We start from the raw sequence: 21,914 nt of genomic DNA on the forward strand, positions 1-21,914 counted from the left end.
AACTGCGCAGCGCAAGTAGAGTTCAGCTAAAGTAATATTACACATTTTTTTTGTTTTTTTTGTGTGTTTTTCCTACTGCTTTTCTTGTCTGTTCTCAGGTTCTGCTAGCCAGGCGATATACAGAGTCCATGAATAAATGACACAGATGCACAAAAAAAAGCAGACACAACTTGTAACAATGTTTTTATTGTGGATTTCAGCTGTATCCTGCACCCAGCAGCAGTAGCAGCACAGACATAGAGCGCACAGCAGGGGGGAACAAACCGCGCTTGCTCCTGGCAAATTCACTTTGCAGAGGGACACTTGATTTCACTCCACTTTGTTAGTCAGCTGGGTATTTGAGTAGTTTGGATCTGTTTTTTAACACCAGTAAGAGAGAGTAGTGCACCGGTCCTGGAGGTACTGCAATACCAGGTCGATGCGCGGAGTGGACAGAGCAAGCTCTTCTTCCATCTCCCTGTTCCAAAAATCCATTTAATATATGGTCCCCAGATAGGGGACGTATCAGATATTAAACTGATAAGAACAGATACTACACTGGATCTTAGCCAAAAGGCCGAGAAGCGATAACCCGATTACTCTCCGCAGCCGCGCCCGCCGACGCGTCTTCGTCTTCTAAATGCAGCAGCGGCGACCAGCACACAACCCAGCACTGCACCGCACAGCCGGCTAACCCCGGCCGGCTACCGGCTGCCAGGGGGGGGGCCCCCTTCCCACTGCCTGTGCAGGCCTGCCGGGCCCCCGGGATGGGCGCACCTGTGCTAAACGCAGACGCACGGGCCAGGCTCAGCTGCCGCCTGATTACATTTGCATGGCCCCGCCCACCGCCGGAACAGCCTCCGCTGCCGTGCCTCCACGTCGAAGAGAAAAGTAAAGTAGGCTTCCGGCTACCTGCATTCCGGCAACACGCTAGGAGAGAATGTGGAGGGCAAGAGGAAGTCAAGTCTCTGGTTGAAAACACAGTGCGTCTTTCTTCATTCATCCTCTTTCCTCTTCATCTCTCTGTCTGGACGTGCGCGGTGTGCCACAAGAGGGAGACACAGGCCGTGGAGTGGAGAGCCTACACAGGAGATGCCTTCCTAGCCTGCAACACACTCTCACAGCCTGGCACTGATGCAGGCACCTGAGCAGGTGCTGAGTCACTCACAGGAAGTCAACCGATGATGTCACAATGCCCTGGGCCCAGGCAGCTATATAAGGGGCTGCAGCCAGGGCTCTGCCTGCCAGTCCGCTGGCAGCTCTCCAGGGGAGGGGTGCTGCTGCAGCTTTTCTTGCTGGGGACATAGTGCAAACATAAAGAAAAGTGGTCCGGTCATGTTTTTTGGGCCCGCAGCAACTGCGCAGCGCAAGTAGAGTTCAGCTAAAGTAATATTACACATTTTTTTTTGTTTTTTTTGTGTGTTTTTCCTACTGCTTTTCTTGTCTGTTCTCAGGTTCTGCTAGCCAGGCGATATACAGAGTCCATGAATAAATGACACAGATGCACAAAAAAAAGCAGACACAACTTGTAACAATGTTTTTATTGTGGATTTCAGCTGTATCCTGCACCCAGCAGCAGTAGCAGCACAGACATAGAGCGCACAGCAGGGGGGAACAAACCGCGCTTGCTCCTGGCAAATTCACTTTGCAGAGGGACACTTGATTTCACTCCACTTTGTTAGTCAGCTGGGTATTTGAGTAGTTTGGATCTGTTTTTTAACACCAGTAAGAGAGAGTAGTGCACCGGTCCTGGAGGTACTGCAATACCAGGTCGATGCGCGGAGTGGACAGAGCAAGCTCTTCTTCCATCTCCCTGTTCCAAAAATCCATTTAATATATGGTCCCCAGATAGGGGACGTATCAGATATTAAACTGATAAGAACAGATACTACACTGGATCTTAGCCAAAAGGCCGAGAAGCGATAACCCGATTACTCTCCGCAGCCGCGCCCGCCGACGCGTCTTCGTCTTCTAAATGCAGCAGCGGCGACCAGCACACAACCCAGCACTGCACCGCACAGCCGGCTAACCCCGGCCGGCTACCGGCTGCCAGGGGGGGGCCCCCTTCCCACTGCCTGTGCAGGCCTGCCGGGCCCCTGGTGTCACGGACGATTGCGGGGACGCAGGCGCGTCCTGGAACCGCCCGTGAAGAAAAGAACGATCGCACTCGATTCCTGCATCGATTGCGCTTCAAATCGATAGAATCTGGATTTATTGTGTAGGAGGTCTGCAGTCCTTTCTTAGCAGAGGAATAGCATCACCTTAACTGCAGGATGGCTCTTTTGATATGCTAATGAGCCTGGGCCCAGAGAGTCCCTGGCTTCAAGCTGTGCTGATGGCCCATCCATCAGGTATAAGGTGACAAACACCATGACAGAACCAATTTAGAGTGAGGAAAACTCAGACACTCCGACTCCTTTTCCCAGCAGGGAGCCGACATGTGGCTTGCTGCTGCCAACTTCAAAGAACCTTTGCCTGGGAATGACCTGGTATAAATCCCAGGGGTCTCTCATATTCCATAAATTGCTATATGTATCATATTTTCTGTGTTGCCAGGCTGGCAGACCCTCCAAACTAACAGAGCAGGTAGGGCCCTGCCTGGCGTTGGTTCTGAGAACATTTCAGAACCTTCTGAGGTAAAGACTGCCCGTTAGGCAGTCCAACAGTGCCCTAATGGTACCACAGGGGTCCCACCCCTCATGTTTGGTATCAGACTGCTGGGTACATCGAGGCAGATCTGAAAATATTAGTAAATCTGCCCTGACCTGTACGGTTCTGTGAGATAGAGCCCATATATGGGTAGATATGATTTCTAGCCCCAGTACAAGAGGAGGGCTCATCTCATCTTTGAAGGAGGTGTATAGCTCCCCGCCCTCACTCCCTCCTACTGAAGCAGGGGCATAAGAATGGCTGAGGACCCAAACTCAGTGTCCTCCACACTGAAACATCTTGAACTCCTCAGATGCCAGCTTGAGGATATGCTGGCATCCACCTGGTCTGAACTCTGAACTCTGGACTTTGATTGCAACCCAGAACTCTGTTTTCCCACAAAAAGGACATCTTTCCAGGAACTAAGTATTTTTCTCCCTTCTTTTATTTTTTATACTGGCTATTACTGTTTTAATAATTGTGATTTTAAAAATTGTCTGTATATATTAATTATTTATATTGCGTGAATAAACGACTTTCTCCAAGTCATTCACTGTCCGCTACCCTGCTTATCAGCACACACAGAACTGATCCCGGGTCTCTGAAGATACGCTACTGTTTGTTTGTTGTTGGCTAGACAGAATATTGTGTGTTTAACCGTTTTATTCGCAGGACTAGTCAGTTAGTGGGCTCCACGGTCCCATGGTAACCGCGGTGGTGGCAGTTTACTCTGAACCAGTGGGTGAAGTTGTAATCACCCGTGTCTCACAGGCTCCCTTCTGAGTTGTCTGCGGCTAATTCTTAACGGTTCCTGCGCATTGACGGCGACCAGAGTTCGCACGATCTGTGCGCTGGCACCGTTTAGAAGGCTAAGTGCGGTCAGCCACTAGGGCTCCTGTGACAGTAAGCCTCACTGTGGCGTAGGTAAGCGTCACTGTGGCGTAGGTAAGCCTCACTGTGGCGTAGGTAAGCCTCACTGTGGCGTAGGTAAGCCTCACTGTGGCGTAGGTAAGCCTCACTGTGGCGTAGGTAAGCCTCACTGTGGCGTAGGTAAGCCTCACTGTGGCGTAGGTAAGCCTCACTGTGGCGTAGGTAAGCCTCACTGTGGTGTAGGTTAGCCTCACTGTGGCGTAGGTAAGCGTCACTGTGGCGTAGGTAAGCCTCACTGTGGCGTAGGTGAGCCTCACTGTGGCGTTGGTAAGCCTCACTGTGGTGTAGGTAAGCCTCACTGTGGTGTAGGTAAGCGTCACTGTGGTGTAGGTAAGCGTCACTGTGGTGTAGGTAAGCGTCACTGTGGTGTAGGTAAGCGTCACTGTGGTGTAGGTAAGCATCACTGTGGTGTAGGTAAGCGTCACTGTGGTGTAGGTAAGCGTCACTGTGGTGTAGGTAAGCGTCACTGTGGTGTAGGTAAGCGTCACTGTGGTGTAGGTAAGCGTCACTGTGGTGTAGGTAAGCGTCACTGTGGTGTAGGTAAGCGTCACTGTGGTGTAGATAAGCGTCACTGTGGTGTAGGTAAGCGTCACTGTGGCGTAGGTAAGCCTCACTGTGGCGTAGGTAAGCCTCACTGTGGCGTAGGTAAGCCTCACTGTGGCGTAGGTAAGCCTCACTGTGGCGTAGGTAAGCCTCACTGTGGCGTAGGTAAGCCTCACTGTGGCGTAGGTAAGCCTCACTGTGGCGTAGGTAAGCCTCACTGTGGCGTAGGTAAGCCTCACTGTGGCGTAGGTAAGCCTCACTGTGGCGTAGGTAAGCCTCACTGTGGCGTAGGTAAGCCTCACTTTGGCGTAGGTAAGCGTCACTGTGGCGTAGGTAAGCGTCACTGTGGCGTAGGTAAGCCTCACTGTGGCGTAGGTAAGCCTCACTGTGGCGTAGGTAAGCCTCACTGTGGCGTAGGTAAGCCTCACTGTGGCGTAGGTAAGCGTCACTGTGGCGTAGGTAAGCGTCACTGTGGCGTAGGTAAGCCTCACTGTGGCGTAGGTAAGCCTCACTGTGGCGTAGGTAAGCCTCACTGTGGCGTAGGTAAGCCTCACTGTGGCGTAGGTAAGCGTCACTGTGGCGTAGGTAAGCGTCACTGTGGCGTAGGTAAGCGTCACTGTGGCGTAGGTAAGCCTCACTGTGGCGTAGGTAAGCCTCACTGTGGTGTAGGTAAGCCGCACTGTGGTGTAGGTAAGCGTCACTGTGGTGTAGGTAAGCGTCACTGTGGTGTAGGTAAGCCTCACTGTGGTGTAGGTAAGCCTCACTGTGGTGTAGGTAAGCGTCACTGTGGTGTAGGTAAGCCTCACTGTGGCGTAGGTAAGCCTCACTGTGGCGTAGGTAAGCCTCACTGTGGTGTAGGTAAGCCGCACTGTGGCGTAGGTAAGCGTCACTGTGGCGTAGGTAAGCCTCACTGTGGCGTAGGTAAGCCTCACTGTGGTGTAGGTAAGCCTCACTGTGGTGTAGGTAAGCCGCACTGTGGTGTAGGTAAGCCGCACTGTGGTGTAGGTAAGCCTCACTGTGGTGTAGGTAAGCCGCACTGTGGTGTAGGTAAGCGTCACTGTGGTGTAGGTAAGCGTCACTGTGGTGTAGGTAAGCCGCACTGTGGTGTAGGTAAGCGTCACTGTGGTGTAGGTAAGCGTCACTGTGGTGTAGGTAAGCCTCACTGTGGTGTAGGTAAGCCTCACTGTGGTGTAGGTAAGCGTCACTGTGGTGTAGGTAAGCGTCACTGTGGTGTAGGTAAGCCTCACTGTGGTGTAGGTAAGCCTCACTGTGGTGTAGGTAAGCGTCACTGTGGTGTAGGTAAGCGTCACTGTGGTGTAGGTAAGCCTCACTGTGGTGTAGGTAAGCCTCACTGTGGTGTAGGTAAGCCTCACTGTGGTGTAGGTAAGCCTCACTGTGGTGTAGGTAAGCCTCACTGTGGTGTAGGTAAGCGTCACTGTGGCGTAGGTAAGCCTCACTGTGGCGTAGGTAAGCCTCACTGTGGCGTAGGTAAGCCTCACTGTGGCGTAGGTAAGCCTCACTGTGGTGTAGGTAAGCCTCACTGTGGCGTAGATAAGCGTCACTGTGGCGTAGGTAAGCCTCACTGTGGCGTAGGTAAGCCTCACTGTGGTGTAGGTAAGCCTCACTGTGGTGTAGGTAAGCGTCACTGTGGCGTAGGTAAGCGTCACTGTGGCGTAGGTAAGCGTCACTGTGGTGTAGGTAAGCGTCACTGTGGTGTAGGTAAGCCTCACTGTGGTGTAGGTAAGCCTCACTGTGGCGTAGGTAAGCCTCACTGTGGCGTAGGTAAGCCTCACTGTGGTGTAGGTAAGCGTCACTGTGGTGTAGGTAAGCCTCACTGTGGTGTAGGTAAGCGTCACTGTGGTGTAGGTAAGCCTCACTGTGGCGTAGGTAAGCCTCACTGTGGCGTAGGTAAGCCTCACTGTGGCGTAGGTAAGCCTCACTGTGGCGTAGGTAAGCCTCACTGTGGTGTAGGTAAGCCTCACTGTGGCGTAGGTTAGCCTCACTGTGGCGTAGGTAAGCGTCACTGTGGCGTAGGTAAGCCTCACTGTGGCGTAGGTGAGCCTCACTGTGGCGTTGCTAAGCCTCACTGTGGTGTAGGTAAGCCTCACTGTGGTGTAGGTAAGCCTCACTGTGGTGTAGGTAAGCCTCACTGTGGTGTAGGTAAGCCTCACTGTGGTGTAGGTAAGCCTCACTGTGGTGTAGGTAAGCCTCACTGTGGTGTAGGTAAGCGTCACTGTGGTGTAGGTAAGCGTCACTGTGGTGTAGGTAAGCCTCACTGTGGCGTAGGTAAGCGTCACTGTGGCGTAGGTAAGCCTCACTGTGGTGTAGGTAAGCCTCACTGTGGTGTAGGTAAGCGTCACTGTGGTGTAGGTAAGCCTCACTGTGGTGTAGGTAAGCCTCACTGTGGTGTAGGTAAGCCTCACTGTGGTGTAGGTAAGCCTCACTGTGGTGTAGGTAAGCGTCACTGTGGCGTAGATAAGCGTCACTGTGGCGTAGGTAAGCGTCACTGTGGCGTAGGTAAGCGTCACTGTGGCGTAGGTAAGCCTCACTGTGGCGTAGGTAAGCCTCACTGTGGCGTAGGTAAGCCTCACTGTGGCGTAGGTAAGCCTCACTGTGGCGTAGGTAAGCCTCACTGTGGCGTAGGTAAGCGTCACTGTGGCGTAGGTAAGCGTCACTGTGGCGTAGGTAAGCGTCACTGTGGCGTAGGTAAGCCTCACTGTGGCGTAGGTAAGCCTCACTGTGGCGTAGGTAAGCCGCACTGTGGTGTAGGTAAGCGTCACTGTGGTGTAGGTAAGCGTCACTGTGGTGTAGGTAAGCCTCACTGTGGTGTAGGTAAGCGTCACTGTGGTGTAGGTAAGCGTCACTGTGGTGTAGGTAAGCCTCACTGTGGCGTAGGTAAGCCTCACTGTGGTGTAGGTAAGCCGCACTGTGGTGTAGGTAAGCGTCACTGTGGCGTAGGTAAGCCTCACTGTGGCGTAGGTAAGCCTCACTGTGGTGTAGGTAAGCCTCACTGTGGTGTAGGTAAGCCGCACTGTGGTGTAGGTAAGCGTCACTGTGGTGTAGGTAAGCCTCACTGTGGTGTAGGTAAGCCGCACTGTGGTGTAGGTAAGCGTCACTGTGGTGTAGGTAAGCGTCACTGTGGTGTAGGTAAGCCGCACTGTGGTGTAGGTAAGCGTCACTGTGGTGTAGGTAAGCGTCACTGTGGTGTAGGTAAGCCTCACTGTGGTGTAGGTAAGCCTTACTGTGGTGTAGGTAAGCCTCACTGTGGTGTAGGTAAGCGTCACTGTGGTGTAGGTAAGCCTCACTGTGGTGTAGGTAAGCCTCACTGTGGTGTAGGTAAGCGTCACTGTGGCGTAGGTAAGCCTCACTGTGGCGTAGGTAAGCGTCACTGTGGCGTAGGTAAGCGTCACTGTGGCGTAGGTAAGCCTCACTGTGGCGTAGGTAAGCGTCACTGTGGCGTAGGTAAGCCTCACTGTGGCGTAGGTAAGCCTCACTGTGGCGTAGGTAAGCCTCACTGTGGCGTAGGTAAGCCTCACTGTGGCGTAGGTAAGCCTCACTGTGGCGTAGGTAAGCGTCACTGTGGCGTAGGTAAGCCTCACTGTGGCGTAGGTAAGCGTCACTGTGGTGTAGGTAAACCTCACTGTGGCGTAGGTAAGCCTCACTGTGGTGTAGGTAAGCGTCACTGTGGTGTAGGTAAGCCTCACTGTGGCGTAGGTAAGCGTCACTGTGGCGTAGGTAAGCCTCACTGTGGCGTAGGTAAGCCTCACTGTGGCGTAGGTAAGCCTCACTGTGGTGTAGGTAAGCGTCACTGTGGTGTAGGTAAGCCTCACTGTGGCGTAGGTAAGCCTCACTGTGGCGTAGGTGAGCCTCACTGTGGCGTTGCTAAGCCTCACTGTGGTGTAGGTAAGCCTCACTGTGGTGTAGGTAAGCCTCACTGTGGTGTAGGTAAGCCTCACTGTGGTGTAGGTAAGCCTCACTGTGGTGTAGGTAAGCCTCACTGTGGTGTAGGTAAGCCTCACTGTGGTGTAGGTAAGCGTCACTGTGGTGTAGGTAAGCGTCACTGTGGTGTAGGTAAGCCTCACTGTGGCGTAGGTAAGCGTCACTGTGGCGTAGGTAAGCCTCACTGTGGTGTAGGTAAGCCTCACTGTGGTGTAGGTAAGCGTCACTGTGGTGTAGGTAAGCCTCACTGTGGTGTAGGTAAGCCTCACTGTGGTGTAGGTAAGCCTCACTGTGGTGTAGGTAAGCCTCACTGTGGCGTAGGTAAGCGTCACTGTGGCGTAGGTAAGCGTCACTGTGGCGTAGGTAAGCGTCACTGTGGCGTAGGTAAGCCTCACTGTGGCGTAGGTAAGCCTCACTGTGGCGTAGGTAAGCCTCACTGTGGCGTAGGTAAGCCTCACTGTGGCGTAGGTAAGCCTCACTGTGGCGTAGGTAAGCGTCACTGTGGCGTAGGTAAGCGTCACTGTGGCGTAGGTAAGCGTCACTGTGGCGTAGGTAAGCCTCACTGTGGCGTAGGTAAGCCTCACTGTGGCGTAGGTAAGCCGCACTGTGGTGTAGGTAAGCGTCACTGTGGTGTAGGTAAGCGTCACTGTGGTGTAGGTAAGCCTCACTGTGGTGTAGGTAAGCGTCACTGTGGTGTAGGTAAGCGTCACTGTGGTGTAGGTAAGCCTCACTGTGGCGTAGGTAAGCCTCACTGTGGTGTAGGTAAGCCGCACTGTGGTGTAGGTAAGCGTCACTGTGGCGTAGGTAAGCCTCACTGTGGCGTAGGTAAGCCTCACTGTGGTGTAGGTAAGCCTCACTGTGGTGTAGGTAAGCCGCACTGTGGTGTAGGTAAGCGTCACTGTGGTGTAGGTAAGCCTCACTGTGGTGTAGGTAAGCCGCACTGTGGTGTAGGTAAGCGTCACTGTGGTGTAGGTAAGCGTCACTGTGGTGTAGGTAAGCCGCACTGTGGTGTAGGTAAGCGTCACTGTGGTGTAGGTAAGCGTCACTGTGGTGTAGGTAAGCCTCACTGTGGTGTAGGTAAGCCTCACTGTGGTGTAGGTAAGCCTCACTGTGGTGTAGGTAAGCGTCACTGTGGTGTAGGTAAGCCTCACTGTGGTGTAGGTAAGCCTCACTGTGGTGTAGGTAAGCGTCACTGTGGTGTAGGTAAGCGTCACTGTGGTGTAGGTAAGCCTCACTGTGGTGTAGGTAAGCCTCACTGTGGTGTAGGTAAGCCTCACTGTGGTGTAGGTAAGCGTCACTGTGGTGTAGGTAAGCGTCACTGTGGTGTAGGTAAGCCTCACTGTGGTGTAGGTAAGCCTCACTGTGGCGTAGGTAAGCCTCACTGTGGCGTAGGTAAGCCTCACTGTGGTGTAGGTAAGCCTCACTGTGGTGTAGATAAGCGTCACTGTGGTGTAGGTAAGCCTCACTGTGGCGTAGGTAAGCCTCACTGTGGTGTAGGTAAGCCTCACTGTGGCGTAGGTAAACCTCACTGTGGCGTTGGTAAGCCTCACTGTGGCGTAGGTAAGCCTCACTGTGGCGTAGGTAAGCCTCACTGTGGCGTAGGTAAGCCTCACTGTGGCGTAGGTAAGCCTCACTGTGGCGTAGGTAAGCGTCACTGTGGTGTAGGTAAGCCTCACTGTGGCGTAGGTAAGCCTCACTGTGGCGTAGGTAAGCCTCACTGTGGTGTAGGTAAGCGTCACTGTGGTGTAGGTAAGCCTCACTGTGGTGTAGGTAAACCTCACTGTGGCGTAGGTAAGCCTCACTGTGGTGTAGGTAAGCGTCACTGTGGCGTAGGTAAGCCTCACTGTGGCGTAGGTAAGCGTCACTGTGGCGTAGGTAAGCGTCACTGTGGCGTAGGTAAGCCTCACTGTGGCGTAGGTAAGCCTCACTGTGGCGTAGGTAAGCCTCACTGTGGTGTAGGTAAGCGTCACTGTGGTGTAGGTAAGCCTCACTGTGGTGTAGGTAAACCTCACTGTGGCGTAGGTAAGCCTCACTGTGGTGTAGGTAAGCGTCACTGTGGTGTAGGTAAGCCTCACTGTGGCGTAGGTAAGCGTCACTGTGGCGTAGGTAAGCGTCACTGTGGCGTAGGTAAGCGTCACTGTGGCGTAGGTAAGCCTCACTGTGGCGTAGGTAAGCCTCACTGTGGCGTAGGTAAGCGTCACTGTGGAGTAGGTAAGCCTCACTGTGGCGTAGGTAAGCCTCACTGTGGCGTAGGTAAGCCTCACTGTGGCGTAGGTAAGCCTCACTGTGGCGTAGGTAAGCCTCACTGTGGTGTAGGTAAGCCTCACTGTGGTGTAGGTTAGCCTCACTGTGGCGTAGGTAAGCGTCACTGTGGCGTAGGTAAGCCTCACTGTGGCGTAGGTGAGCCTCACTGTGGCGTTGCTAAGCCTCACTGTGGTGTAGGTAAGCCTCACTGTGGTGTAGGTAAGCCTCACTGTGGTGTAGGTAAGCCTCACTGTGGTGTAGGTAAGCCTCACTGTGGTGTAGGTAAGCCTCACTGTGGTGTAGGTAAGCCTCACTGTGGTGTAGGTAAGCGTCACTGTGGTGTAGGTAAGCGTCACTGTGGTGTAGGTAAGCGTCACTGTGGTGTAGGTAAGCCGCACTGTGGTGTAGGTAAGCGTCACTGTGGTGTAGGTAAGCCTCACTGTGGTGTAGATAAGCGTCACTGTGGTGTAGGTAAGCCTCACTGTGGTGTAGGTAAGCGTCACTGTGGTGTAGGTAAGCCTCACTGTGGCGTAGGTAAGCCTCACTGTGGTGTAGGTAAGCCGCACTGTGGTGTAGGTAAGCGTCACTGTGGCGTAGGTAAGCCTCACTGTGGCGTAGGTAAGCCTCACTGTGGTGTAGGTAAGCCTCACTGTGGTGTAGGTAAGCCGCACTGTGGTGTAGGTAAGCGTCACTGTGGTGTAGGTAAGCCTCACTGTGGTGTAGGTAAGCCGCACTGTGGTGTAGGTAAGCGTCACTGTGGTGTAGGTAAGCGTCACTGTGGTGTAGGTAAGCCGCACTGTGGTGTAGGTAAGCGTCACTGTGGTGTAGGTAAGCGTCACTGTGGTGTAGGTAAGCCTCACTGTGGTGTAGGTAAGCCTCACTGTGGTGTAGGTAAGCCTCACTGTGGTGTAGGTAAGCGTCACTGTGGTGTAGGTAAGCCTCACTGTGGTGTAGGTAAGCCTCACTGTGGTGTAGGTAAGCGTCACTGTGGTGTAGGTAAGCGTCACTGTGGTGTAGGTAAGCCTCACTGTGGTGTAGGTAAGCCTCACTGTGGTGTAGGTAAGCCTCACTGTGGTGTAGGTAAGCGTCACTGTGGTGTAGGTAAGCGTCACTGTGGTGTAGGTAAGCCTCACTGTGGTGTAGGTAAGCCTCACTGTGGCGTAGGTAAGCCTCACTGTGGCGTAGGTAAGCCTCACTGTGGTGTAGGTAAGCCTCACTGTGGTGTAGATAAGCGTCACTGTGGTGTAGGTAAGCCTCACTGTGGCGTAGGTAAGCCTCACTGTGGTGTAGGTAAGCCTCACTGTGGCGTAGGTAAACCTCACTGTGGCGTTGGTAAGCCTCACTGTGGCGTAGGTAAGCCTCACTGTGGCGTAGGTAAGCCTCACTGTGGCGTAGGTAAGCCTCACTGTGGCGTAGGTAAGCCTCACTGTGGCGTAGGTAAGCGTCACTGTGGTGTAGGTAAGCCTCACTGTGGCGTAGGTAAGCCTCACTGTGGCGTAGGTAAGCCTCACTGTGGTGTAGGTAAGCGTCACTGTGGTGTAGGTAAGCCTCACTGTGGTGTAGGTAAACCTCACTGTGGCGTAGGTAAGCCTCACTGTGGTGTAGGTAAGCGTCACTGTGGCGTAGGTAAGCCTCACTGTGGCGTAGGTAAGCGTCACTGTGGCGTAGGTAAGCGTCACTGTGGCGTAGGTAAGCCTCACTGTGGCGTAGGTAAGCCTCACTGTGGCGTAGGTAAGCCTCACTGTGGTGTAGGTAAGCGTCACTGTGGTGTAGGTAAGCCTCACTGTGGTGTAGGTAAACCTCACTGTGGCGTAGGTAAGCCTCACTGTGGTGTAGGTAAGCGTCACTGTGGTGTAGGTAAGCCTCACTGTGGCGTAGGTAAGCGTCACTGTGGCGTAGGTAAGCGTCACTGTGGCGTAGGTAAGCGTCACTGTGGCGTAGGTAAGCCTCACTGTGGCGTAGGTAAGCCTCACTGTGGCGTAGGTAAGCGTCACTGTGGAGTAGGTAAGCCTCACTGTGGCGTAGGTAAGCCTCACTGTGGCGTAGGTAAGCCTCACTGTGGCGTAGGTAAGCCTCACTGTGGCGTAGGTAAGCCTCACTGTGGTGTAGGTAAGCCTCACTGTGGTGTAGGTTAGCCTCACTGTGGCGTAGGTAAGCGTCACTGTGGCGTAGGTAAGCCTCACTGTGGCGTAGGTGAGCCTCACTGTGGCGTTGCTAAGCCTCACTGTGGTGTAGGTAAGCCTCACTGTGGTGTAGGTAAGCCTCACTGTGGTGTAGGTAAGCCTCACTGTGGTGTAGGTAAGCCTCACTGTGGTGTAGGTAAGCCTCACTGTGGTGTAGGTAAGCCTCACTGTGGTGTAGGTAAGCGTCACTGTGGTGTAGGTAAGCGTCACTGTGGTGTAGGTAAGCGTCACTGTGGTGTAGGTAAGCCGCACTGTGGTGTAGGTAAGCGTCACTGTGGTGTAGGTAAGCCTCACTGTGGTGTAGATAAGCGTCACTGTGGTGTAGGTAAGCCTCACTGTGGTGTAGGTAAGCGTCACTGTGGTGTAGGTAAGCCTCACTGTGGTGTAGGTAAGCCTCACTGTGGTGTAGGTAAGCGTCACTGTGGCGTAGGTAAGCCTCACTGTGGCGTAGGTAAGCCTCACTGTGGGGTAGGTAAGCCTCACTGTGGCGTAGGTAAGCCTCACTGTGGTGTAGGTAAGCCTCACTGTGGTGTAGGTAAGCCTCACTGTGGTGTAGGTAAGCGTCACTGTGGCGTAGGTAAGCCTCACTGTGGCGTAGGTAAGCCTCACTGTGGTGTAGGTAAGCCTCACTGTGGTGTAGGTAAGCCGCACTGTGGTGTAGGTAAGCGTCACTGTGGCGTAGGTAAGCCTCACTGTGGCGTAGGTAAGCCTCACTGTGGTGTAGGTAAGCCTCACTGTGGTGTAGGTAAGCCTCACTGTGGTGTAGGTAAGCGTCACTGTGGTGTAGATAAGCGTCACTGTGGTGTAGGTAAGCCTCACTGTGGTGTAGGTAAGCGTCACTGTGGTGTAGGTAAGCCTCACTGTGGCGTAGGTAAGCCTCACTGTGGTGTAGGTAAGCCTCACTGTGGTGTAGGTAAGCCTCACTGTGGTGTAGGTAAGCGTCACTGTGGTGTAGATAAGCGTCACTGTGGTGTAGGTAAGCCTCACTGTGGTGTAGGTAAGCGTCACTGTGGTGTAGGTAAGCCTCACTGTGGTGTAGGTAAGCGTCACTGTGGCGTAGGTAAGCGTCACTGTGGCGTAGGTAAGCCTCACTGTGGCGTAGGTAAGCGTCACTGTGGAGTAGGTAAGCGTCACTGTGGCGTAGGTAAGCCTCACTGTGGCGTAGGTAAGCCTCACTGTGGCGTAGGTAAGCCTCACTGTGGCGTAGGTAAGCCTCACTGTGGCGTAGGTAAGCGTCACTGTGGTGTAGGTAAGCCTCACTGTGGCGTAGGTAAGCCTCACTGTGGCGTAGGTAAGCCTCACTGTGGCGTAGGTAAGCCTCACTGTGGTGTAGGTAAGCGTCACTGTGGTGTAGGTAAGCGTCACTGTGGTGTAGGTAAGCGTCACTGTGGTGTAGGTAAGCCTCACTGTGGTGTAGGTAAGCCTCACTGTGGTGTAGGTAAGCGTCACTGTGGTGTAGGTAAGCCTCACTGTGGCGTAGGTAAGCCTCACTGTGGCGTAGGTAAGCCTCACTGTGGCGTAGGTAAGCGTCACTGTGGCGTAGGTAAGCGTCACTGTGGCGTAGGTAAGCCTCACTGTGGCGTAGGTAAGCCTCACTGTGGCGTAGGTAAGCCTCACTGTGGCGTAGGTAAGCCTCACTGTGGCGTAGGTAAGCCTCACTGTGGCGTAGGTAAGCGTCACTGTGGCGTAGGTAAGCGTCACTGTGGCGTAGGTAAGCGTCACTGTGGCGTAGGTAAGCCTCACTGTGGCGTAGGTAAGCCTCACTGTGGTGTAGGTAAGCGTCACTGTGGTGTAGGTAAGCGTCACTGTGGTGTAGGTAAGCGTCACTGTGGTGTAGGTAAGCCTCACTGTGGTGTAGGTAAGCCTCACTGTGGTGTAGGTAAGCGTCACTGTGGTGTAGGTAAGCCTCACTGTGGCGTAGGTAAGCCTCACTGTGGCGTAGGTAAGCCTCACTGTGGTGTAGGTAAGCCGCACTGTGGCGTAGGTAAGCGTCACTGTGGCGTAGGTAAGCCTCACTGTGGCGTAGGTAAGCCTCACTGTGGTGTAGGTAAGCCTCACTGTGGTGTAGGTAAGCCGCACTGTGGTGTAGGTAAGCGTCACTGTGGTGTAGGTAAGCCTCACTGTGGTGTAGGTAAGCCGCACTGTGGTGTAGGTAAGCGTCACTGTGGTGTAGGTAAGCGTCACTGTGGTGTAGGTAAGCGTCACTGTGGTGTAGGTAAGCCGCACTGTGGTGTAGGTAAGCGTCACTGTGGTGTAGGTAAGCGTCACTGTGGTGTAGGTAAGCCTCACTGTGGTGTAGGTAAGCCTCACTGTGGTGTAGGTAAGCGTCACTGTGGTGTAGGTAAGCCTCACTGTGGTGTAGGTAAGCCTCACTGTGGTGTAGGTAAGCGTCACTGTGGTGTAGGTAAGCGTCACTGTGGTGTAGGTAAGCCTCACTGTGGTGTAGGTAAGCCTCACTGTGGTGTAGGTAAGCCTCACTGTGGTGTAGGTAAGCCTCACTGTGGTGTAGGTAAGCGTCACTGTGGTGTAGGTAAGCGTCACTGTGGTGTAGGTAAGCCTCACTGTGGTGTAGGTAAGCCTCACTGTGGCGTAGGTAAGCCTCACTGTGGCGTAGGTAAGCCTCACTGTGGTGTAGGTAAGCCTCACTGTGGTGTAGATAAGCGTCACTGTGGTGTAGGTAAGCCTCACTGTGGCGTAGGTAAGCCTCACTGTGGTGTAGGTAAGCCTCACTGTGGCGTAGGTAAACCTCACTGTGGTGTAGGTAAGCCTCACTGTGGCGTAGGTAAGCGTCACTGTGGCGTAGGTAAGCGTCACTGTGGCGTAGGTAAGCCTCACTGTGGCGTAGGTAAGCCTCACTGTGGCGTAGGTAAGCCTCACTGTGGTGTAGGTAAGCGTCACTGTGGTGTAGGTAAGCCTCACTGTGGTGTAGGTAAACCTCACTGTGGCGTAGGTAAGCCTCACTGTGGTGTAGGTAAGCCTCACTGTGGTGTAGGTAAGCCTCACTGTGGCGTAGGTAAGCGTCACTGTGGCGTAGGTAAGCGTCACTGTGGCGTAGGTAAGCCTCACTGTGGCGTAGGTAAGCCTCACTGTGGCGTAGGTAAGCGTCACTGTGGCGTAGGTAAGCCTCACTGTGGCGTAGGTAAGCCTCACTGTGGCGTAGGTAAGCCTCACTGTGGCGTAGGTAAGCCTCACTGTGGCGTAGGTAAGCCTCACTGTGGTGTAGGTAAGCCTCACTGTGGTGTAGGTTAGCCTCACTGTGGCGTAGGTAAGCGTCACTGTGGCGTAGGTAAGCCTCACTGTGGCGTAGGTGAGCCTCACTGTGGCGTTGCTAAGCCTCACTGTGGTGTAGGTAAGCCTCACTGTGGTGTAGGTAAGCCTCACTGTGGTGTAGGTAAGCCTCACTGTGGTGTAGGTAAGCCTCACTGTGGTGTAGGTAAGCCTCACTGTGGTGTAGGTAAGCGTCACTGTGGTGTAGGTAAGCGTCACTGTGGTGTAGGTAAGCGTCACTGTGGCGTAGGTAAGCCTCACTGTGGTGTAGGTAAGCCTCACTGTGGTGTAGGTAAGCGTCACTGTGGTGTAGGTAAGCCTCACTGTGGTGTAGGTAAGCCTCACTGTGGTGTAGGTAAGCCTCACTGTGGTGTAGGTAAGCCTCACTGTGGTGTAGGTAAGCCTCACTGTGGTGTAGGTAAGCGTCACTGTGGTGTAGATAAGCGTCACTGTGGTGTAGGTAAGCCTCACTGTGGTGTAGGTAAGCGTCACTGTGGTGTAGGTAAGCCTCACTGTGGTGTAGGTAAGCCTCACTGTGGTGTAGGTAAGCGTCACTGTGGTGTAGGTAAGCGTCACTGTGGTGTAGGTAAGCGTCACTGTGGTGTAGGTAAGCGTCACTGTGGTGTAGGTAAGCGTCACTGTGGTGTTGGTAAGCGTCACTGTGGTGTAGGTAAGCCTCACTGTGGTGTAGGTAAGCGTCACTGTGGCGTAGGTAAGCCTCACTGTGGCGTAGGTAAGCCTCACTGTGGTGTAGGTAAGCGTCACTGTGGTGTAGGTAAGCGTCACTGTGGTGTAGGTAAGCGTCACTGTGGTGTAGGTAAGCGTCACTGTGGTGTAGGTAAGCGTCACTGTGGTGTAGGTAAGCCTCACTGTGGTGTAGGTAAGCGTCACTGTGGTGTAGGTAAGCCTCACTGTGGTGTAGGTAAGCGTCACTGTGGTGTAGGTAAGCGTCACTGTGGTGTAGGTAAGCGTCACTGTGGTGTAGGTAAGCGTCACTGTGGTGTAGGTAAGCGTCACTGTGGTGTTGGTAAGCGTCACTGTGGTGTAGGTAAGCCTCACTGTGGTGTAGGTAAGCGTCACTGTGGTGTAGGTAAGCCTCACTGTGGCGTAGGTAAGCCTCACTGTGGTGTAGGTAAGCGTCACTGTGGTGTAGGTAAGCGTCACTGTGGTGTAGGTAAGCGTCACTGTGGTGTAGGTAAGCCTCACTGTGGCGTAGGTAAGCGTCACTGTGGCGTAGGTAAGCCTCACTGTGGCGTAGGTAAGCCTCACTGTGGTGTAGGTAAGCGTCACTGTGGTGTAGGTAAGCGTCACTGTGGTGTAGGTAAGCGTCACTGTGGTGTAGGTAAGCCTCACTGTGGTGTAGGTAAGCGTCACTGTGGTGTAGGTAAGCGTCACTGTGGCGTAGGTAAGCCTCACTGTGGTGTAGGTAAGCCTCACTGTGGGGTAGGTAAGCCTCACTGTGGCGTAGGTAAGCCTCACTGTGGCGTAGGTAAGCGTCCCTGTGGCGTAGGTAAGCGTCCCTGTGGCGTAGGTAAGCCTCACTGTGGTGTAGGTAAGCGTCACTGTGGTGTAGGTAAGCCTCACTGTGGTGTAGGTAAGCCTCACTGTGGTGTAGGTAAGCCTCACTGTGGTGTAGGTAAGCCTCACTGTGGTGTAGGTAAGCCTCACTGTGGTGTAGGTAAGCCTCACTGTGGTGTAGGTAAGCGTCACTGTGGTGTAGGTAAGCGTCACTGTGGCGTAGGTAAGCCTCACTGTGGCGTAGGTAAGCCTCACTGTGGTGTAGGTAAGCGTCACTGTGGTGTAGGTAAGCCTCACTGTGGCGTAGGTAAGCCTCACTGTGGTGTAGGTAAGCGTCACTGTGGTGTAGGTAAGCGTCACTGTGGTGTAGGTAAGCCTCACTGTGGTGTAGGTAAGCGTCACTGTGGTGTAGGTAAGCGTCACTGTGGTGTAGGTAAGCCTCACTGTGGCGTAGGTAAGCCTCACTGTGGTGTAGGTAAGCCTCACTGTGGTGTAGGTAAGCGTCACTGTGGTGTAGGTAAGCCTCACTGTGGTGTAGGTAAGCCTCACTGTGGTGTAGGTAAGCCTCACTGTGGTGTAGGTAAGCGTCACTGTGGTGTAGGTAAGCGTCACTGTGGTGTAGGTAAGCGTCACTGTGGTGTAGGTAAGCCTCACTGTGGTGTAAATAAGCCTCACTGTGGTGTAGGTAAGCCTCACTGTGGTGTAGGTAAGCCTCACTGTGGTGTAGGTAAGCGTCACTGTGGTGTAGGTAAGCGTCACTGTGGTGTAGGTAAGCGTCACTGTGGCGTAGGTAAGCCTCACTGTGGCGTAGGTAAGCCTCACTGTGGCGTAGGTAAGCCTCACTGTGGCGTAGGTAAGCCTCACTGTGGTGTAGGTAAGCCTCACTGTGGTGTAGGTAAGCCTCACTGTGGTGTAGGTAAGCGTCACTGTGGTGTAGGTAAGCCTCACTGTGGTGTAGGTAAGCGTCACTGTGGTGTAGGTAAGCCTCACTGTGGTGTAGGTAAGCCTCACTGTGGCGTAGGTAAGCGTCACTGTGGCGTAGGTAAGCCTCACTGTGGCGTAGGTAAGCCTCACTGTGGTGTAGGTAAGCCTCACTGTGGTGTAGGTAAGCCTCACTGTGGCGTAGGTAAGCCTCACTGTGGCGTAGGTAAGCCTCACTGTGGCGTAGGTAAGCCTCACTGTGGTGTAGGTAAGCCTCACTGTGGCGTAGGTAAGCCTCACTGTGGTGTAGGTAAGCCTCACTGTGGTGTAGGTAAGCGTCACTGTGGTGTAGGTAAGCGTCACTGTGGTGTAGGTAAGCCTCACTGTGGTGTAGGTAAGCCTCACTGTGGTGTAGGTAAGCCTCACTGTGGTGTAGGTAAGCGTCACTGTGGTGTAGGTAAGCGTCACTGTGGTGTAGGTAAGCGTCACTGTGGTGTAGGTAAGCCTCACTGTGGTGTAGGTAAGCGTCACTGTGGTGTAGGTAAGCGTCACTGTGGCGTAGGTAAGCCTCACTGTGGCGTAGGTAAGCCTCACTGTGGCGTAGGTAAGCCTCACTGTGGCGTAGGTAAGCCTCACTGTGGTGTAGGTAAGCCTCACTGTGGTGTAGGTAAGCCTCACTGTGGTGTAGGTAAGCGTCACTGTGGTGTAGGTAAGCCTCACTGTGGTGTAGGTAAGCGTCACTGTGGTGTAGGTAAGCCTCACTGTGGTGTAGGTAAGCCTCACTGTGGCGTAGGTAAGCGTCACTGTGGCGTAGGTAAGCCTCACTGTGGCGTAGGTAAGCCTCACTGTGGTGTAGGTAAGCCTCACTGTGGTGTAGGTAAGCCTCACTGTGGCGTAGGTAAGCGTCACTGTGGCGTAGGTAAGCCTCACTGTGGCGTAGGTAAGCCTCACTGTGGCGTAGGTAAGCCTCACTGTGGTGTAGGTAAGCCTCACTGTGGTGTAGGTTAGCCTCACTGTGGCGTAGGTAAGCGTCACTGTGGCGTAGGTAAGCCTCACTGTGGCGTAGGTGAGCCTCACTGTGGCGTTGCTAAGCCTCACTGTGGTGTAGGTAAGCCTCACTGTGGTGTAGGTAAGCCTCACTGTGGTGTAGGTAAGCCTCACTGTGGTGTAGGTAAGCCTCACTGTGGTGTAGGTAAGCCTCACTGTGGTGTAGGTAAGCCTCACTGTGGTGTAGGTAAGCGTCACTGTGGTGTAGGTAAGCGTCACTGTGGCGTAGGTAAGCGTCACTGTGGCGTAGGTAAGCCTCACTGTGGTGTAGGTAAGCCTCACTGTGGTGTAGGTAAGCGTCACTGTGGTGTAGGTAAGCCTCACTGTGGTGTAGGTAAGCCTCACTGTGGTGTAGGTAAGCCTCACTGTGGTGTAGGTAAGCCTCACTGTGGTGTAGGTAAGCCTCACTGTGGTGTAGGTAAGCGTCACTGTGGTGTAGATAAGCGTCACTGTGGTGTAGGTAAGCCTCACTGTGGTGTAGGTAAGCGTCACTGTGGTGTAGGTAAGCCTCACTGTGGTGTAGGTAAGCCTCACTGTGGTGTAGGTAAGCCTCACTGTGGTGTAGGTAAGCGTCACTGTGGTGTAGGTAAGCGTCACTGTGGTGTAGGTAAGCGTCACTGTGGTGTAGGTAAGCGTCACTGTGGTGTTGGTAAGCGTCACTGTGGTGTAGGTAAGCCTCACTGTGGTGTAGGTAAGCGTCACTGTGGCGTAGGTAAGCCTCACTGTGGCGTAGGTAAGCCTCACTGTGGTGTAGGTAAGCCTCACTGTGGTGTAGGTAAGCGTCACTGTGGTGTAGGTAAGCGTCACTGTGGTGTAGGTAAGCGTCACTGTGGTGTAGGTAAGCGTCACTGTGGTGTAGGTAAGCCTCACTGTGGTGTAGGTAAGCGTCACTGTGGTGTAGGTAAGCCTCACTGTGGTGTAGGTAAGCCTCACTGTGGTGTAGGTAAGCGTCACTGTGGTGTAGGTAAGCGTCACTGTGGTGTAGGTAAGCGTCACTGTGGTGTAGGTAAGCGTCACTGTGGTGTTGGTAAGCGTCACTGTGGTGTAGGTAAGCCTCACTGTGGTGTAGGTAAGCGTCACTGTGGTGTAGGTAAGCCTCACTGTGGCGTAGGTAAGCCTCACTGTGGTGTAGGTAAGCGTCACTGTGGTGTAGGTAAGCGTCACTGTGGTGTAGGTAAGCGTCACTGTGGTGTAGGTAAGCCTCACTGTGGCGTAGGTAAGCGTCACTGTGGCGTAGGTAAGCCTCACTGTGGTGTAGGTAAGCCTCACTGTGGGGTAGGTAAGCCTCACTGTGGCGTAGGTAAGCCTCACTGTGGCGTAGGTAAGCGTCCCTGTGGCGTAGGTAAGCGTCCCTGTGGCGTAGGTAAGCCTCACTGTGGTGTAGGTAAGCGTCACTGTGGTGTAGGTAAGCCTCACTGTGGTGTAGGTAAGCCTCACTGTGGTGTAGGTAAGCCTCACTGTGGTGTAGGTAAGCCTCACTGTGGTGTAGGTAAGCCTCACTGTGGTGTAGGTAAGCCTCACTGTGGTGTAGGTAAGCGTCACTGTGGCGTAGGTAAGCGTCACTGTGGCGTAGGTAAGCCTCACTGTGGCGTAGGTAAGCCTCACTGTGGTGTAGGTAAGCGTCACTGTGGCGTAGGTAAGCCTCACTGTGGCGTAGGTAAGCCTCACTGTGGTGTAGGTAAGCGTCACTGTGGTGTAGGTAAGCGTCACTGTGGTGTAGGTAAGCCTCACTGTGGTGTAGGTAAGCGTCACTGTGGTGTAGGTAAGCGTCACTGTGGTGTAGGTAAGCCTCACTGTGGCGTAGGTAAGCCTCACTGTGGTGTAGGTAAGCCTCACTGTGGTGTAGGTAAGCGTCACTGTGGTGTAGGTAAGCCTCACTGTGGTGTAGGTAAGCCTCACTGTGGTGTAGGTAAGCCTCACTGTGGTGTAGGTAAGCGTCACTGTGGTGTAGGTAAGCGTCACTGTGGTGTAGGTAAGCGTCACTGTGGTGTAGGTAAGCCTCACTGTGGTGTAGGTAAGCCTCACTGTGGTGTAGGTAAGCCTCACTGTGGTGTAGGTAAGCCTCACTGTGGTGTAGGTAAGCGTCACTGTGGTGTAGGTAAGCGTCACTGTGGCGTAGGTAAGCGTCACTGTGGCGTAGGTAAGCCTCACTGTGGCGTAGGTAAGCCTCACTGTGGCGTAGGTAAGCCTCACTGTGGCGTAGGTAAGCCTCACTGTGGCGTAGGTAAGCCTCACTGTGGTGTAGGTAAGCCTCACTGTGGTGTAGGTAAGCGTCACTGTGGTGTAGGTAAGCCTCACTGTGGTGTAGGTAAGCGTCACTGTGGTGTAGGTAAGCCTCACTGTGGTGTAGGTAAGCCTCACTGTGGCGTAGGTAAGCGTCACTGTGGCGTAGGTAAGCCTCACTGTGGCGTAGGTAAGCCTCACTGTGGTGTAGGTAAGCCTCACTGTGGTGTAGGTAAGCCTCACTGTGGCGTAGGTAAGCCTCACTGTGGCGTAGGTAAGCCTCACTGTGGCGTAGGTAAGCCTCACTGTGGTGTAGGTAAGCCTCACTGTGGCGTAGGTAAGCCTCACTGTGGCGTAGGTAAGCCTCACTGTGGCGTAGGTAAGCCTCACTGTGGTGTAGGTAAGCGTCACTGTGGTGTAGGTAAGCCTCACTGTGGTGTAGGTAAGCCTCACTGTGGTGTAGGTAAGCCT

The 21,914-nt window shown here is 53.7% G+C and overlaps 2 non-coding genes across 2 annotated transcripts; both read right to left on the bottom strand.

Annotated features, from left to right (window-relative positions):
- Positions 1-377: 377 nt before the first annotated feature.
- On the bottom strand, positions 378-568 carry LOC137543789 (U2 spliceosomal RNA). The gene has a single exon (XR_011025620.1). It is a non-coding gene; the product is annotated as a U2 spliceosomal RNA (small nuclear RNA).
- A 1,144-nt stretch (positions 569-1,712) lies between these two features.
- Positions 1,713-1,903, bottom strand: LOC137543790 (U2 spliceosomal RNA). The gene has a single exon (XR_011025621.1). It is a non-coding gene; the product is annotated as a U2 spliceosomal RNA (small nuclear RNA).
- Positions 1,904-21,914: the final 20,011 nt, after the last annotated feature.

The sequence above is a fragment of the Hyperolius riggenbachi genome, unplaced genomic scaffold, assembly GCF_040937935.1.
Source record: "Hyperolius riggenbachi isolate aHypRig1 unplaced genomic scaffold, aHypRig1.pri scaffold_198, whole genome shotgun sequence".
NCBI classification, from domain to species: Eukaryota; Metazoa; Chordata; class Amphibia; order Anura; family Hyperoliidae; genus Hyperolius; species Hyperolius riggenbachi.